Raw genomic sequence first — 14,361 nt, 5'->3', positions numbered from 1 at the left:
TGTCATGGTATCCAAGGGACTTTCAACAGCAAATCTTTTTTTCATAGGATCTCTGTGATCTTTCCAGCTAAGTTATTTATATACTTCTTACTTGTAAAGTCCTGTTAATTCCTTCTAGTAAAATCTTGTATTCAGCTATGTATTTTTACTGATAATAAAATCCTGTAATCAAATATGTAGTTTTTATAATCTATATATATATATTTTACCATATGTAATTTCTCACTATTTAATGTCCTGTATTTAATTATTCTTCTCTGTCTGTCTTCACTTGGAGCTTTTCTCCCCAGGCCTCTGTTGAAAATTGGTAATCTCTTCCCAGCCAGACTTTCCTGGTTACCAACTGTTAAATAAATAAATAAATAAGTGACTTGTCTGGATAGGTACATACCACAGCGTGCTATTTTTCAGTATAACTGGCCTAATATTCTTTTGATCTGAATAAGATGGCTCCAGATATCGACATGAAAGTACTTCCTGATTACTGAGACCATGTGGAGGTCAAAAGAAAGGGAATTGTTAACCAAGGTGCTAGGATCCCTTCCTTAAGCATGTTTTGTTTGAAATGGGGTATTGGCTATGATATAAGTTGTAGATGAGCTTTGCTTTCCAAAAGCAAGGCAATTGTATTTTCTTGCTTTTAATTTTAGCCCTTTTTCAGTACATGACCTATTTGTAAGAATTAGTTCCGGTTGTAGGTATTCTATATTCATGGGGTAATCAGACAATGATACCCAGCTTACAATCACTGGCAAGCTTATTTAGCCTTATGTTTGGCTGGCTTTGTGATTTGGTGGTCAGAGAAATATATGCCAAAAAGAAGGGGTCAAAGCACTGAGCCCCGAGATATAATACTGGTTATCTTTTTACTTTCTGAAATATCTCCTGCCACCTTGATTATATAATGGTTTTATCTTTGAATCAATTATTAACCACCTTTCCACATAGGGATCAGAATTTAGATATCTTAGTTTATTTAAAATACCAGCATGGGAAATGGTGTTGAATACCTTGGCAAACTACAGATAGGTTGACTGCTGTGCTCTGTGAGTCTCAGGTGGCCACCGTCCACTGTCTCTGTGGCCCTCTTGAAGAAATTTACAGAATTAAATAAAAATGACCTCCTCTTAAGAAAACTAAACTGTTGAGGATGTAGCTGTATGAAACTTTCAATATCATAGTTAATGAAGTCAAATCCAATGATTTCCACAGATTTGCAGATTAGATTAGCTAGGTCGATGGGCCTGTATTAGGGCCTCCTTCCAAAGGAGCATCTAAACACCCATTCTTCATACTTCTAGATCGTACCCTGTGGATAGACTAAAGTTAAAATAGTTCAGGAGGGGGTTCCACATGACCATATTTGGTGCTGTTCATTAGATAGACAGATAAATTGTCTACACCCACTGGAGTAGTATTTTTAGTTTTTGATAGTACAGTTAGTAAATGTTTCTTGAGGATCCTTTGGGATATAAAGGACTCAAGGATTTGTGGAGTATGAGTGACTGTTTTTGGGGTAAAGATGTCACTAAATTTATATGCATGTATATCAGTTATGCCATTACTATCAGAGTGGGTGATGGGTTAGAGTGAGTGATGACTTTTTGGATTAATTCAGAACACTGCTGGGTATTATTTCTTAATTTTCTGATGTAATTAAAGAAGGATTTATAGTTGTCCTTAACCTCAGAATCTAGTTTTAGTTATTTTTTTGATTTGTGTGTCCAATGGTCACTTTTTTTTTGTTGATCTTTTTGATAGTGCATTTTCATGCAGGAAGATTTAGTATAGGACTTTAGAAGCTTTGCTTCTTTGTTGTGCAATTTATTTATGCTAGTGGACCACCAAGATGGTTTGTTTTCAAATTTTCCACAATACTCAGTTCTAGTAGGGCCTGCTTAATCTATACACTTTAATAGATGGATGTAGAACAACCATGTATAAGTAGCACCTGAACCTGGATGGTAGATGGAGATATTACAACCACATTTTGAGAACTCATCATAGAGCATACGTAGGTCTGCCCATCTGAAACCTGTAAATTCATTTATTCACTGTAAGGGTATTGTAAAACCTTAAAGGAGAAGATCACTACTTTGTGACAGATTCAACCAAGGATAAAAATACTATAGGTGTGGTGCATGTGGAGTGATGTTGATTTGGACAAGATCTAGAATATTCCACCCCATGGTGGACTGCTTTACCTTTTGTTCTAGGAAATAGTAATTTGTTAATTCCAGGAATCTCTGGGCATAACTACCATTTGAGGTATAGATGCACCACTCCTTTCAGTTAAAACACCTAGCTTTTTAATTTCTCCAAATCTTTTGGGTTTCTAATACCATGATTGGAATGGACCCCATTCCTAAGTCAAAGTACAATTGAAGTTCATGAAATTAGTATTCATAGGTTCATAGATTAGTACTAGGCTAACTGCCCTTGTGGGCCATTTTAACTCTAGCCAACTGCCCCATGTGAGAATCAAAAGCTGTACCTTGTGACTGTAAGGCAAACACCTTAGCCATTATGCTAAACTCCCACCCTATGGAATGCTTCACGAATTTGCATGTCATCCTTACCCAGGGGCCATGCTAATCTTCTCTGTATCATTCCAATTTTAGTACATGTACTGCCAAAGCAAGCACAAAAACATATCACTTTAATCAATGAATTGCTTACCAGAGGTAAGGATTAAACCATGCATCTTGTAGATGGGAAGCAGACACATTAACCATTATGCCAACTGCTTTTTTTGTTTTTAATCACCCCAGATGTGATTCAAACCCACAACCCCTAGCTTAAGGGGCAAATGCCTTATCCATTAGGCTACTGGGGCCTCAGTTTTTGACATCAGCCAAAACAGCTCTTCACAGCACCCGCAATATGCCCAGCAATGACTCCTTCTGCAATTTGTATGGTGTTACATGTATTGGTAACATATCTAAATACGATTGTAGATTATTTTTTTATAAGACCCGTTGCTCCTGCTACTATTGGAACTCTCTGGGTATTTTTCTTCCACATTGCTCTCATTTCTACTTGCAGATCTTGATATTTTTATGACTTTGTGTCTCTCTGTATGCAAGACACTGTAGTCACTGGGTGTGGCGATGTCAATAATCAATGCTACTTTTGTCTTCTTTTCATGGACCATGATATCCAGTTTTCTAGCATCTATCTTTTGAACTGTTGGTAATGGTTGATCCCATGTGATGTAAACTTCATCATTTTCTATGATGCTTTGTGGCTAGTGTTTCCAGTGTTTTTCAGCCACTTTAATATCATAATGTTTGCACAATCCCCAGTGCAACAGTCTTGCCACGTTATTATGCCTTTCAGTATACAGTCCTTCTGCCATTAATTAGTATGTCACAACCAGCAATGAGGCGTGCGACTGTTTCCAATTCAGTTTTACATTTACATTTGTCTGTTTCTCCCACATGTTCAATAGACTTTGTAAATCAGTGTGTACATAGCCCACTATCTTGGGCCACCATTATTAATCTCTCATCTCTTGGTTTGAATTCTCCTTAACCATTGCTGCGTTTGTTCCTGATCAACATGAGGTTCTTCCAGAAGTTTTCTATACTTGCAACTATATTTATGCATTTTCCACATTTCTTGCCTTCTCATCTGGTCCTTCACCTTATATTCTTTCTTTTGTATTTTGGCACATTCAGTTGCTGCCTGATTTTTATCTACTTCTTTTTTTGATTTCCATTCCTGCTTGACGCTGATATGCTTCTGCTAGATTAAGCAGAGAAGTCATCTTAGATTTATTTTCCTCATGTTTCAAAACCTTCACTATGTTTGGATCTTGTGAGGGCAGCAGATATGTGTGGAGTCCCACGATTGCAGCTCTATACATGTAATCAATTTCAAGGAAGTCCATCTCTCCTTCGGAACTGGGAATATATAAACTTGGTATGCACTGATTTTTATAAATCATTTCGTGAACATAGCGCATCCTTCTTGTTTTCCTATCTAATCTATCCAACACATTTTGGGGGCAGTCAGTCACTCCAAAACTGTAAGTTAGGGCAGGAAAAGCAAATTGGTTTATAGCTTGAATTTTGTTCCTAGATATCAATGTTGTTTAGAGGATTAATTTAAGTCTAAAGTATTCCTTACTAAGTTTTATTCACATTTGTTCATGTTTTTTTGTTGATCCTTCATTAATTCCCAAATATTTATAAACTCCCTCTTGGTCAACTTATTCTATATCACATTCTTGTCCCAAAGTGATGTTTTCTTGGTGCTGCAGTTTTCTTGCTTTAAAGGTTGCTTTTGCACATTTATCAAGACCAAATGACATTCTTATAGTATCTGAAAAAGTTTTGACAACTTGTAGTTGTGCTTTCAGTTCCTCATCTGATGAGCTATACAGTTTTAAATCATCGACAAAGAGAAGATGAGAAGTCTTTACACTTTGTTGTTTTCTAGGAGTCAAATATAGCCATGGCCTAAGCAGTTAAGTAGACAGCTTAATGGGTAAAGGGCAAGACAGAATAACAGCAGTGATATAGAGTCACACTGGAATATCCCCCTTTGAATTTTTATCCCTGGAATAATAATTTGTCCTTTATCATGGCTCTGCCACTGTTTCATGGTCACTGTAATGTAGTCGATCAGTGTAGGGTGTATCTTATACATTTTTAAGCACTCTTATCCATGAATGTGGGATACTATCAAATGCTTTTTTATAGTCAATCCATGCCATACTTAGATTCTTCCCCTTTTTACAGTTCTCTACTATGAATTTATTTAACAACAATTGATCCTTTGTTCCATATGACTTTCTTTTATTGCCCTTTTATTCTATTGCCATAACTGAGTTTTTTCTAAATGACTATAAACTCTGTCAGCATCAATTCCAGTGTATAGTTTATAAGTCATCGGAAGGGAAGTTATTGGTCTATAGTGTTTTAGGGTAGCTTGCAGGTTCACTCTTAAGTTTTTCCTGTTGGTAGCCAGGTTGGTGTCTGTTCAGGGTGTGCATATAAATAGCTCTTTCTCATAGCTAAATCTTCATGAAAAGATGTTAATAGTTTTAAACAGAAATTCGGTACTGCATCTGGGCCTGGGATATTTCATTTGGAGGCTTTTCTTAACTTTATTTCAAACTCTCTGGCTGTTGCTTCATCCCATTTGATATCCCGTACCTTTAAACTTCTCAGTCTTTCTTTTACATCTTCTAGCTATTTAGCATCTTTGTTATGTTCCACAGGATCTTCATAATCACTTCTCCAAAATGTATCTTTCTTCTTTTTTTGGTAGTCTTTCAATTCCTTGTACCTTATTTCCCAACTCTTTATAGAACTTTTTTGGGTCATCAATAAATTGCTTATTTTGCAGTTTTTTTATATTTATCTGTGTATCTTCCAAGTTTTTCTGCCTATGCTGAGATTTATAGCTTGTTATTTGTGAAAGTGCATGATAGATCGTGGTCTGTTGTAATACTGCACATTGCTTTTATTACGTCTATCTTTCTTAGAATTTTTGTTGATCTGTTCCCTCTTCTATATTCTTCTAACAGTAACACTTCTTGTCTTAACTGCTTTATACTTTTCTCTGTTCGATACTTCCATGATGGTATTCAATTTTTCCCCTTCCTTTCCCTCACTACCCTGTGTTCTTGCAGTATTACTTGATTAGTTATTAATTTAGCTGCACAGTAATATATCCTGTTTACTTGTGTTATATCGCATGGATCTCTATGGATAGTCCTAATTACTGTGTTTATTTGTTTTATCAAACGTTTGACTTTGTGGGTTTTATTGACGTTCTGCAGTCTATTTCTTTCATTGATCTTAATATTTCTATCTATCTCTATTAACTCAAGCAACTCTTCTCTTAGCTCATTTTCTTTTAAACTGAGGGCACATTATTTATTTTCCATTTCCTGCAGGTATTATATAGAAAGTTCTTTAGCATTTTCCTGTGGCACATTCTCTTCAGTTTCATCCTGTGCCATCCGTTGCTCTGTCATATGGGAACTTACTGGCTTATCACTGACTGTGTCAAGAGTTTCCACAGTTTCCTGTTCCTTTTCTTGCTGTCTAGCTTCAAGTGAACGTTTATACTGGTTTCCTGTGGAAGCCTCCAAAATATCTTCATATGGCACCTGACCAATTAGTTCCCGTTCCACTGGCTTCCCATTAATTTGGATATCCATTACTCTATCCTATTGTGGTGCTTTCTGAATTAGATTTTCTACATGGAATCTTTCACTTTGCAGGTACTTCATAACCTCATTTTCCATTTTAACTTCTCCATTACTAATCTCCTTTTCTACTTTTCCTCTTTGTCTTCTTATTTTTTTTTGTATTGTAAAATTTTCCATATCTGGATTCTTTTGCCTGTATTTCTTGTTGAATATTTTTGGTGTTGCTCTTTTTGTATTGGTTAATTTTGATTTCTCCTTTGCATAAATATTACATCATATTAAATCTCTTTCTTTTCCATGTCCATATTTCTTCTTCAGATGTGGTGCTGCGGTAGCGTTGTCACCTCACAGTAAGACGTTGTCCTGTTCGATTCTCAGCTAGAGCATCTTCTGTGTGGAGACATGCGTGAATGGGAGCACCTTCGTTGAAGGTTGTGCATCAGGGCCAGCAACTCGGCACGTAAAAATCTACTGCCAATCATTAGAGGACCGGAGTTCTGCTGTGGCGACCCCTAACCGGGAAAAGCCAAAAGACACAACAATGACAACAACCTTACTTTGTGTACTCGCTCCATCTTCCGGTAACGTAAACTGTGTTAGACCTTCTACACCAAATCCTTCACTTTGCAGGCACTCCATAACTTCACCTTGTATTTTTTTAACTTCTGGTTTACTAATCTTCTTTTCTACATTTCCTCTTTGTGATATTATTTTCTTTATTGTGAAATTTTCCATATCTGGATGCCTTTCCCCTATATTTCTCTTTGAATATCTTTGGGACTGTTTTCTTTATATTGATTAATTTGGCTCTATCCTTTGCATAAATATTGCACCATATAAAATCTCTCTTTCTTTCCCATGGCCATATTTCTTTTTTTATACTTTTCAAAAATCTCTAGCCCCAGGATTCAGCAAGCTCTGCACGGTGTACAGTAATAGTGCAAGAGCTGCTGCACGCAATATAGCGGATGGGCGATCCAGGAACGAGCTCCTGGGAAGTGCAGGAGCACTCCTACACTATTCCTGCACAGACACAGCTCCTGTATGCTAATGACCCCATCTGCAGGTGAAAACCATGCAAATGAGGTGAATTAGCGATCCAGGAAGCAGGCAGGCATCTGTGCAGGAATAGTGTAACCTGCAGAAATGTATTCGGCTACTAACTGAATACATTTCTGCACATTACAAATCGGAGGCATGACAGCTCCAAAGAAAGCATGTATTCAATATAGTAGGCATGCCAATGGCCAAATATATGGCCATTAGCATGGTAAATAGTTGCAAAATTATAAAAAAGAACTTATTTTGTTTGGCCGATTTCGGCCGTTTAAGCATAGGGCAGCAGTGCACAAATGGGATCGGCCTGAAAATAAGAAAAAAAGTTGGAAATAAGCTTTTAAACCAAAATCAGCATTCTGCCATAATAGTCAATGACATGCATATGGAATAGTGGTTGCTAAGGGGGAAGGCTGAGTGTCAGTTTTGTAACCATGCATTAGCAGTCAGTTTTATGCAAATGAGGGGATTGATACTGAATCACAGATTTCCCCTCAGTGTTAGCTTGCACCCAGCCATGTAGGTGCAGCAACACTATGGTATAAACATAAGAGGTAGATAGGTTCATAGGTTCATAGATTAGTACTAAGCTAACTGCCCTTGCGAGCCATTTTAAGCTTAGCCAATTATCCCTTGTGAGACTCAAACCTTGCACCTTGTGTTTGTAAGGCAAACACCTTGACCATTAGGCCACCCTCCCAACCTAAGAGGGAATGTCATGCTTGCTGTAAGCTTATTGGAGCTCTATGGCCCGTGTTTGTCCTTAGCTAAGCACAACTAAGGAAGGGGTGTGTCTGAGGCTGCCTAGCAGTGATTACATTGCCTAAAAAGGTGTGCGCGCTGCGCACCAGGTTTTAAACAAAAAAAAAAAAAACAAGAAATAGCAGCTCTGTTCACATCTGAGCACTGGGTATGTGCAGCGTGCCTTGAGGCTTAAACGGGAAGGCAATGGGAAGGGAAAACAGCAGTAGGAAGGCAATCAAGGAGAACTAGCATAGCTGGCAGGTGAAATGTATCAGAATCAGCCAGTTACACAGGCAGCAGCCCAGCCCAGCACACTACTATAAACGATACAAACAACTTTCACTCTGTTTTTTCCTACAAACTCTACACCACCGGTGTACACAGATGGGGAAATTTTACCTGACAAAACTAACAAAATTATAGGGGCTGCTGTTGCTCTCATACATCAATATGTGGAAGAGGTGAGGGGGGTGAGGATGAGAATTCTGATGACCAACCCACAGTGAGGAAAAGGGAAAGAGTGTACAGACCCAGGGTAACCTACCAGGGGCTGCATGAGCTGGCTACATGAGCTGGAGATAGTGGAGCACAATAGGATGGACAGGGACATCCTATACCAAATTGTTGAGCTGTGCCAGCCACGCCTCACACACAGAACCAACAGAGGGGAACCCATCCCAGTGAATACCAAGGTATGTGTAGACTTAAGAATACTAGCCACAGGTACCTTCCAAAGGCCAACTGGGGATATCATGGGGATCTCACAGACATCAGCATTCAGGGTACACCACCAGTTCCTGGATGCCATGTCAGCACATGCCGGTGAGCACATATATTTCCTCAACACCCTTAAGGCATTGACCAGCAATATGCGTCTCTTCCACCAAATAGCAGAATACTCTGAGGTAGTGGGTGTTATAGACTGCACGCACATCCACATCAAAGCACCACCCGGTGAGTGGGGTAGGGTCTACATAAACCACAAGGGCTTCCCCTCCATCAACTGCCAGGTCATGTGCGATGCCCAGGGCATTATAATGAATATGTGTGCTGGCAGCCCTGGAAGCTATCACAACTCACACATCTGGCATAAGGCACAGCTGTACCAGAGATTTGCCAGTGGAGACATCCCATATGGCCACCTAGTGAGGGATGCTGGTTACGCACTGAAGCTGTGGCTGATGACACCCATCAGAAATGCACACACACCCGAACAAGAACTCGATAATGAGGCACACGCACAAACCAGACTCATAATAGAGCATGTATTTGGGATTCTCAAGTCACAGTTCCGGTGCCTGAACATATCTGGTGGAGCCTTGCAGTACTCTCCAGCTATAGGTACACAAATTTTCATTGTATATGCCATGCTACACAATAAACTCCTGTGGCAACAGCTGCAGCAGGAACAGCACAGGGCAGGGCCACACAGCTCCCCATTATTGCCAAGGCCAGCACAGGCACAGAGTGACTCGGAGGAGGAACAACCTGAGCCTGCCCATGTAGACAGAAGGAGGCATGTCCAGTATGCCCAGGCTTTGGCAAAGAGGGAACGCATAGCACATACACTGACATGGTAGGAACCCAGGGAATGACACCTCTCTCTGACTCGCACATACAGTAAAAGGGATGCCAAACATGACACTACCTGTGTTTTACTATGTATAGGGAGAGTACTATGTGCATCCGACATAGTCATTCCTCTAGCACCATCCTCAATACTGGCACAGCCACAAGGTAAGTCACTCTTCCTAAAAAATTGCTGAATGGAGTAGTATGTTCTGCTAGTTGTATCTATCGTATGGATGTGAGCATGCAAGGGAATGGGGTGGCTGAATGGGATGGCAGCAGATAGTGGACACCTATATGGGCAGCATGAAATCCATAACAAATACTGGTGAAAACAAAGTAGGCAGTACTAGACAAGGTGACAAATCCCACTGCAGTACATGTGGTGGCCCAAATGTGTGTCCATAGGACACACACATGCATGTCGGTAAGGTTCACATATCTAACAACAGCCTCAGCCAGCAGAACAGGTGTAGATGACCATAAAGAAAGGCTGTGCTAAGGCCTCCAACTAATGGCAATGGAGAACAGTCCCTTTCCAGACCTACGCAGACAGGCTACAACAGGTCAGGCAGTTGTATGTTAGTTCTGAAAGGTAAGAAGTCTGAAACTGAAATGTAGGTCAATAAAACCTAAGATCTGTACTCTACTGATATGCCTCTAGTCTGCATGATAGGTCAGAATACAAAACGAAATGGAAGCCAACAGAGTACCTGAAATACCAGTACAGTCATAGAAAATGTTTACAGTTGTCAGGTGTGCCCCCCCCCACAATCCCATCTAGAAATGCAGTAATATGTACGTGTGGGGGTAATAGTGGAGTAGGGATTACCTGAGCTGGCCCAATTTACAGGATAGATTGTTGCATGTGTACAATATGCAGGGCTCTGTGTGTTAGGTTGTTGTGTGTTGTATATTGTGTGGAAGTGGTCAGCATGTAGGCATGGAGGTTTGTGTCCCAGTGGCCTATGGCCAGTACTGTCAATGACAGGGCCATGTTCTTACAACTGTAACCACAATGCATTCCCAGCAAGACCCAATTCAGCAGTCATCCATACTCATTGTTCAGGTGTCAATATCTGTAAAAATCTGAAAGATGGACATGCCATGAATGTGGGCCCAGACATACGCACAGTACACAGGTGGAAGTACCCTAGACAGAGTATATAAAATGTAACTATCAACCGCACACACCTTTGGAATTGTACATACAGGTTAGCAGCACATTAGTTGTCTGTGTAGTTTGAAATACTGATGTAGTCTGGTCAATCACTGGCAGACCACAAAAGGCACAGTTATAAAGTAATGAGAGACTGCCTATGTCACTGCACAATGCAGGATAAGGGGAATGTCCCAGGTATATCTGTGAGTCAGCTGAAAGAAGCTTCCATATCACACATGCACTCAGCTCAACCCACCATCAGCCACAGGTTTATCACAGATCATATCGCTGCTGTTGGGATTGAGTACAGTATCACCCCCACTTCTGTATGAGAATGCCTACAGAATGCAGCATGCTGAAGAGGTGTCCCATGCAGGTGTGACCCTAGCTTTAAGCAGCACCCTGCCAGCATCCAGAACAATGGATTAATATGGACAGGAACTATTGCCATTAACACATTGCACACTTACCCTGTCATCCAGTGGCTCACAGCCTGGGACTGCAGGAGTGACAGAATGTACGGGCCTGCTACAGATGGCCTGCATCACTACCAAATGCCCTACAGTCCTCTGTCAAAGGCCTGTGCCTCACCTGTACTGCCAATGTATGTTATCTCATGGGGTCCCAACTAACAACATAACACAGTCCACAGAACACAAATCCAAGGCCATGTTGACAAATCCCATTAGTATGCCCACCATGTCCTACTGTATGAACTGTGGACCAAACCCTAAATACCACTGGGATGAAGGGACAACTATAGGGATACTTCTCAGATAGCACTCGCATAATGTTAGGAAGAGGATAGAATAACAAGAGTGGAGGAGAGTAGAAGCATGGATGCCATGGAGTGTATGAAGTCTGAAACTCTGATGTGTGCCCATACTACCCCTGCCTGCAAACCCAGTAATGGGTGGCTACAAACCTGCTTGTAAACCACAATGTTAAGGGGAACTGACCAGATATATATGAGCCCTACCTCTGGGTAACCTGGGTGAATCTGTGCAGCTGATTGACATGGCCACAGCAGGATATGGCCATTCTGTTATATCGATAGATGTATAAGCAGGGGATCCTCAGCAACTACAGTACCAAGGTGCTGGACCATTTACACAGACCCATCAGCAAGTGTCTGCAGCTACTCCTCCAGAATGGCATGAGTGTGGAAGAATATGTAGGCTGCAGACCACAATACTGGACACAACTTCATTCATCTTGTATTTCCCAGGAAATAACTGTGAGCAAATAAGTATATATGTCAGTTGTTGATGACATAATGCATCACAGTGTAAAACAGTGCATATGTCTGAATATCTCTGCTAACACAAACCATGTAACACAAGCAGCACAGACACAATAGTTACAGTATCCCACTATCTTTCGCCCATTGCGACTCCATATTGTCAACCTAGCTACAGATATCTTGCAGACACAGGTTGCTAGCTGTAGGTGTAGAACACAGAATGCTGCACTGGAGTACAACCTACCTGGAATGGATTCACGCACTCAATACAGAAGGTCATAATGGGCATGTTTCTACACTTAGAGAAATTAAGCCCATATCTGACAACAACAGTGGACTATGCATATCTGTCAGTTGCAGATGTCTGTGCACACACACCACATTGCACACCATTCATGCTTTGCACACACATTGGAATACTCACACATATCCAAGGCCAACAAACTATAATAGGTCAAACATACATGCACAGAGATGTGGGGAAGAGAGAGGCAGACAGTGAGAAAGAGATTGCCATCATGAGGCCTGTCCCACCCACCACACATCTAATTGGCCAATATCACATGATGTGCCGATGTCAATCACTGTAGACATTTGCTTTTGGTAGCCCTCAGCCCTATAGTGTCAGTGGTGCATGTGATAACTGTGTAACATGATAGTGCAAATTAGTATTCATCTAGCATTTGTATACCAAGTCCTGTCAAATATAAAGTTGTGTGTGACTGAGTGTTGTGTGTGTGTTTCCAGAGGAATGGTTTATGGCCCATCCACACACACTGTACTTCCCATAGCCCATGTTAGCACTCATGCTGATGTCAGTCAAATTGAAATAACCCTCTGGCCAATTCTTAGCCCCATAATCTCTGTGGCAATTGCAATAACTGTGTAATGCTATAGTGTAACACACTAGTTAGGCAGGAGTTCTAATCCCAGACATGGCAACTGTGCAACTCTGTGTATGTGTAATGATTAATGATTCTGAGGCCATTCACAGTCATTACACCTCCCATTGCCCTACTTTGGCAAGCCTGCTGATGTCAGTCACCTTGAAATACCCCTTTGGAAAGAGTCAGTCCTATAAGCTCCATGGCACGTGCAATAACTGTGTAATGCTATAGTGTAACTTTCCTAGTTAGGTAGGAGTTCTAATCCCAGATATGGCAAGTATGAAACTTTGTGCGTGTAGAGGTTAATGATTTTGAGGCCATTCACAGTCACTACACCTCCCATTGCCCTACTTTAGCAAGCCTGCTGATGTCAGTCACCTTAAAATATCCCTGTGGAGAAGGTCTATCCCTATAAGCTCCATGGTAAGTGCCATAAATGTGGAACAATGTAACAGCAGTAACTACACAGGTATGGGTCTGAGTCTCATCTGTAGCAAGTGTTTGCGTGTATACATATGTATGTGTGTACCTCAAAGGTTTTGGCCCCATTTGCGCCCAGTACACATCTCAGAGCCTGACTTTAGCAGTCCTGCAGATATCATCCTCCTTAGAAGTACCTGTTGCCACCCCTAAACCATGTCAGGTCAGTGGTGCATATGGTAAATGTGTAACATAATGGTCCGTAAAGATTGTTAAATAGAGGTTTGAACCTCCCCCTGGTAAATGTGTGTTTAGAGTAAAATAATTTTTGGGCTCTCTCACCCACTACATCACCCAATGCCAGTATTTACAAGGGCTTGTGATGTTCCTCACCTTAGAAGTACCTTGGGACAACATCCATCCTATAAGCTCCGTGGTGTGTGCAATAAATGTGGTACACTGTAATAGCAATATATAGCTAGGTAGGGGGTTGAATATCAGTACTGGCAAGTGGTTGGGTGTATGTCTGTCATCAGTATCCTGTGTGGAGGTTGCTGTGACTGTGTAATAACAGGATGCATTGTGGGGTGGGTTTTGCTAAATTATTATATTGAGGACCTAGTATTTGTCACAATGTCCACATTACAAAGACAATAGATGTCAAACACCAGAGAGGCTGGTGTAGACAATCCATAGCCCTACATGTGACATTATGGAATGGTGGACAATATAGGCAACCCTTGTACTACTCTGAGAACACTCTCTACCCATGTTTCATAAACAAACACACTTGGCTAGGCAACAACCACTATATTGGTAGTTTCCTGCATATTGCCTCACAGATAGTAATCACAGTGTGATTGCAGTGGACTACATGCCTGTTGACCAAAACAGTGCCACGGACATCAGAAAGCATTGTGATGTGTTACATCTCCTGAATGAGTGTGTGTTATCCAGCAAGTAAAAGGACATGGCACTCTGTTCCATCACTACAGTAGGAAATAAATGCTTAAAGTAGTCCTTTTGCTATGTTCCCCACTGGACACCTGCAACAACTGTAGAGTCTGCAAATATAACCCACAAAGGGAATACCATGCCATATACACATGCCCTG

General features: G+C 40.8%; 1 non-coding gene across 1 annotated transcript; it reads right to left on the bottom strand.

Moving 5' to 3' along the window:
• Positions 1–2,538: 2,538 nt before the first annotated feature.
• On the bottom strand, positions 2,539–2,645 carry LOC122802230. Its single transcript, XR_006364903.1, has one exon. It is a non-coding gene; the product is annotated as a U6 spliceosomal RNA (small nuclear RNA).
• Positions 2,646–14,361: the final 11,716 nt, after the last annotated feature.

The sequence above is a fragment of the Protopterus annectens genome, chromosome 1.part0 (genome assembly GCF_019279795.1).
Source record: "Protopterus annectens isolate FY-2018-M chromosome 1.part0, PAN1.0, whole genome shotgun sequence".
NCBI classification, from domain to species: domain Eukaryota; kingdom Metazoa; phylum Chordata; order Ceratodontiformes; family Protopteridae; genus Protopterus; species Protopterus annectens.
Note: the sequence above shows the minus strand (reverse complement) of the source record. Positions and strands in the feature narration are given on the sequence as shown.